Raw genomic sequence first — 5,751 nt, 5'->3', positions numbered from 1 at the left:
CCGGGGGGGCCCGAGCCATTCAGTGAGATACCACTCTGGAAGAGCTAAGAATTCTTAAACCTTGTGTCAGGACCTATGGGCCAAGGGACAGTCTTGGGTAGACAGTTCTAATGGGGGCGAGGCCTCCCAAAGGTAATGGAGGGTGAACAAAGTTCCTCGGGCCAGATGGAGATTGGCCCTCGAGTGGCAAGCCAGAAAGGAGCTGACTTGCAAGACCCACCATCGAGCTAGGACGAAAGTCGGCCCTTAGTGATCCGACGGTTGCGAGTGGAAGGCCGTCGCTCAACGGTAACAGTTACTCTAGGGATATTTCATAATATATTTTGATCTATTTAGATTACTTTGATGTTTATATGATATGTTGATTATTTAGTATTAACATTATAAACGGCGACTGCTACTCTAGCTTGGTAGTTCCACGCCTGTCCAGGTTTAAGCCCTGGATTGACGGCGACTTAAAAAGCCACCTACAGACGCATTTACGCCAATCATTCCGAATAAGCTTGCATCCTCTGTTTATTACTGCGGCTGCTTGCACAGAGTTAACCCGATGCTATTTCCCAGATACTGTCATTGTTTCTTCTCCAGAAAAGAAAGTTCACGCCCGTAGGCCTATCACCTCCCCACCGGCATTGCTCCTCAGCCTTTTCGCCCATTGCGGAAAATTTCCCATTTGCTGCCTCCCATAGGAAGTCTGTGCTGTTCTCAGTCCCATGTGTGGCTGATATCCTCTCGGACTAGCTACTGATCATTGGCAATTGTAAGCTATTGCCCTCACCAACTAGCTAATCAGACGCGAGCCCTCCTGGGTGGATTCCTCCTTTTGTCCTCAGCGTACGAGGTATTAGCAGCCGTTTCCAGTTTTGTTGTTCCCCTCCCAAGAGGCAGTTCTTACGTGTTACACCGGTCCGCCACTGGTAAACACCACTTCCCGTCCGACTTTGCATGTGTTAGCATGCCGCCAACATTCATCCTTAGCCAGGATTGAACTCTCCATGAGATTCATAGTTTGCATTACTTTAAGCTCCTTGTTCGTAGGGACCAAAAAGCTAATTCAGAATGTCTTTCATTCCAAGGCCATAACTTATTTTTGTTATCCTTGAATGAACTCTACATGAGTTCATAGTTTGCATTACTCATATTTTAGATTGTCGAATCGCCTTTAAATCTCCCAGAATTGGTCAAACACCCCATTAACCCCTATTTTATGTCTATAGTTTTCATAACTTAATCCACAATTCTAGTTCAATAGCCAATCAAATCAAAAATCCATATAAAAACGTAGAGGTGACATTAGAAAGTAGCTTACCTTGAATTTAGAGCTTTCGAATTAACCCTCTGAGTTCCCACGAATAGCTTAGAAAACCGAGCCCCTCTATTTCCTCAAAACAACTCCGACACCACTGTTTTTCTTCTTTTGGATATTTACCTCTTCTTACTTTTTACCGTAGACAAAGCTAATTCGGAATTTTCTTTCATTCCAAGGCTAACAACCAAAAGTTAGCTTCCGTCATCTATATAATTGAACAGACAGCCCAAAAGCCCTCAGTAATTGGTTTCGGACGTAATAAAAGTCATGAACCCTGTTAGCTACTGTACTAAAAATCCACCAATTTATGTTTCTCTAATTTGGACAATAGAGTGCCCAGATCGTTACGCCTTTCGTGCGGGTCGAAACTACCCGACAAGGAATTTCGCTACCTTAGGATCGTTATAGTTACGGCCGCCGTTTTCACTGGGCTTCGTCGCTGGCTTCCCCTGTCATCAGGTCACCAAATTCTTTTGGACCTAATCCGGCACTGGGCAGGCATTCGCCCCATACGATGGATTCTTTACGGACATTTTGCGAAGACCCTGATGTTTTTGGTAAACAGCGCACCGAGGCCTAGTCACTGTGACCCCCTTTGAGAGGCAACCCTCTTCTTCCCAAGTTATGGGGCTTATTTTTTCCGAGTTCCTTATGAGAGAGTTATCTTGCGCCCCCTAGAGGTATTCTCTACACTACCCACCTGATGTCGGGTTTATCGGGTACAGGTACCTCTTTTTTGTTGAGTGTCGGTTATCGAGCTTTCTTCCGGATGTATGCATGGGATTACTTCAGCACCATAGCGGCCTGGTACTCGAAACATTAGCTCGAGGTAATTTGTCTGTCGTACCCCTTCTTACCTGAAAAAACAAGGGGCACCTTCGCCGTCCATGTGAACCGAATAACCATCGAATTTCAGGCTACCTAGCGCCTCCCTCCGTCCCTCGGGAACCAACACCAAGGGTTAGTATCAAGAAGTATTTCATACCACATGGCTTGTTCGTCCCATCGACTAACGTCTCTTTTCGGCCTGATCTTAGGCCCTGACTCACCCTCCTTGACGAACAATTGATGGAGGAAACGCTTGGTGATTTCGTGGGTGCATTGGATTCCCTCATCTCTAATGGTTACAGTTTACTTCAGAGCCAGGACATTCTCACTATCCCCCCGCTTGCGTTCACACATCTTTCCCGCTCGCCGCAGGTGCCCTTCCTCTCTAGGCGGAACGCTCCTCTTACTCGAGCTATTTCTAGTAACATACCCACAGAATTCCGGACTAAGATCGCTTATTTCGACAGCTAAGCGAAAAGTTTGTAACATAATTCATGGAAACAACTTATAACGGTGACAGTGCCCTTGAGGATTGGATAGGGGCCGCCGATCAAACAATGGAAGAGGTCAAAATAATTGACTGCAGTGAAAGTACTCTAGGATATTCATATGACATATTAATTTATTTATGTATTAACATTTGATATTCATATGATATTTGATTTATTTGTATTAACTTTGATGTTTATAGTGTTAAAATGTTTAGTTTATTATTATGTTTAAGAAGTTGATATTTATTAGTTTAATACAAAATTATTGTGATAGTTAACAAGTTTATTAGTTTCAAAAGTTTAATAATTTTAGTTTATTTATATGAAAATATTGTTGTTATGTTTATTGGTGATAAGTTGATATTTTCTAGTATTAACTTTGAAAATATAGTTTAAAAATAGTTTGAAAAAGTTTAATTTAATTTAATTTTTTATTTGTATTTAATTTGAAAAAATATTTAAAAAAGTTTACCTCAATTTGATTTAATTTGTTGTTACTTTTTAAAAATAGTTATAAAAGTTTAATTTATTTTATGTTTAAAAATATTAAAAAGTTTAATTTATTGTTTATGTTTTAAAAAGTGATGTTCATAAAAACTTAAAAGTTTATGTTTATAAAACTTAAAAAATTTAATATTTTTTAATATACTTCTTATAAAAAGTATAATACAAAAAATTATGTTTGTCTTTTTTTTTTTTATAGAAAATGACAGGCAACTGCTTGGGATTTTTGTTGTTTACAGATGGTAATATGATTGATGGTATTGATGGAGTTGAGAAATATGAATAGAATTGTATTTAAACAATTCATTCAAATGGTTGGGGTGTTACTTAGGGTAGATATGGGAGCAAATCAGATAGAAATAATATATAGACATCCCAATCTAGAACCAACAGGATCAATAAGATATATGTCATTCCTTATTTCGAATGCACAAGCTATTAATTCGATGTTCTCAATGACAATGTCAGTGCCAAATGTAGTGCATTTGTATGTAAATATAAATATGATAGGGGTGGATCCTGATACATCATTTAACCAGTTTGAAGATCCAACTCAATGTATCGATGTCGATCCGGAGTCAGTTGCATCGCCATGTGATAATGAAGATATGGCGGCTAACAACCTGTACAGAGACTTTAGAACATAAACGGATGACGAATTTGAAGAGTTGGATTTCGATGGTCGTGAACATGAGATGCTTTCAGATACATTCAATGATTTGGATATGAATGTATTTGATAGCATTCGGAAACATGACCCAATTGTAGCTCCTGTGGACTTGTATAAAGAAATATTTTGTCAAGACAAGGAAATGCTACAACATGCGGTCAAATGTTTTGCAATAAAGTGTTACGCACCATACGAGGTTGTTGAATCTACACAGATGATTTGGACAATTCGGTGTAATAAGTGGGAGGAAGATTGCAAGTGGAGACTTCGTGCAATAAATAAAAAATCGCATGGCTTGTTCGAGATCACTAAGTATGATGAGCAGCATACATGTTTTTATTCAAAACTAAGTCAAAGTCACGTGCAATTGGATTCATCAATGATTGCACTGGAGTTTTATGACGTCGTAAGAGAAAAACCATCTATCAGTGGCACAACTGCAGTCCGACATCAAATCAAAGTTTGGATATCATGTTCCTTACCATAGGGTATGGGAGGGAAAAAGAAAATTGTTGGCTAAAGTATTCGGTGATTGGGATGAGTCTTACAAATTGTTGCCCATGTGGTTATATATGGTTAAGCAGACCAATCCCATAACACGAGTAGAGTGGAGAGTTAAAGAAACGCTTACTGAAGGTCATGTTATCCTAACTTCTATATTTTGGGCATTTGGTCCTTGTATAGAAGCTTTTAATAAATGTCGGCCGATCATTCAGATAGATGGTACACACTTATACGGCAAATATAGAGGAAAACTGTTGATTGCTACATCAAGTCATTTTGTTCACTTGATGTTCCTGCCACTGTTAGCTAACCTCCATGATGCAGGGCGGTATTCGTGGGGTGGAGCATGCTTGGCATGGTTGTATAGACAACTATGCAAAGCAACAAGACCTGAGGTTCGAGAGATAGTTGGGCCTCTCATACTTTTGCAACTATGGGCTTGGGAGCGATTTCCAACAATGGCTCCACAGCTACATCATGTTAATGACGCTCAGTTAGTTGGACGAGCCTACGGTTCTCGGTATGTTGTTTTAATTCAATTTAATTTTTATATCACTGATCTAGTTAATTTAAATTCTAAATTATCAATTTAAAAATTCAGGTGGAGAGACAAGTTTTGTGTGACTAGGACAACCACACATGTAGTCAACTAGTATAGATACATGTTTGATCTGCTTCAACCTGAACAGGTACATTACACTAAACCTAATTGATTATTTTATTCACATTTTTATTGTATTTGTCTTTAATATTCTCTAATATAATATTTTGTGTTTCAGGTTATTTGGGAGCCGTACAAAATTATTATGCATAATTTGCCTAATTTTTATACGAATGGTCAAAACATATGGCGGACGATGAGACCTCTCATATGTTTTCAAATTGGTGAGTGGCATCTTCCTGACAGGGTGATGACATAATTCGGTTTTCAGCAGGATGTCCCATCGCCTTGTAATACTGAACCCGTACTGCATGATATTGACCTAAGGACTGGAGATTGGTCCGAAAAAGTTGCACATTTGGTAGTGCGATGGCACTATCGTGCAAGGTTTATTGCAGTGGGGGTTTCTCTTAAACAATTTGATACAGATGTCACTCCAGAATATATTCATTGGTATAATAATATCACAAAACGCTACGTCACTCGTCCGGGAGCAGCTGTGGGTCATCTGGTAAATGAATGAATATTATCTAATTATTTTTAATTTAAATTTATTTTAAATATTCTCTAATTGTTTTATAATTCACAAATATCGAACAACAATAGACTCCGTGAGGTTGCGAATGATCCGAACTAGGTTCTTGCTATATGTAGTGACAACCAAAACTATGTGGAGGAAATTCATTATATGTATGATATACCTATTGTTCCTCTTCCAGCTCATAAACGTAGAGGACCTGATCGGGAAGAGGATGAGTTTGATGAGGTTGCACATAACGTGGAA

Source organism: Benincasa hispida, chromosome 12 (assembly GCF_009727055.1).
Source record: "Benincasa hispida cultivar B227 chromosome 12, ASM972705v1, whole genome shotgun sequence".
Lineage (NCBI taxonomy): Eukaryota > Viridiplantae > Streptophyta > Magnoliopsida > Cucurbitales > Cucurbitaceae > Benincasa > Benincasa hispida.
Note: the sequence above shows the minus strand (reverse complement) of the source record.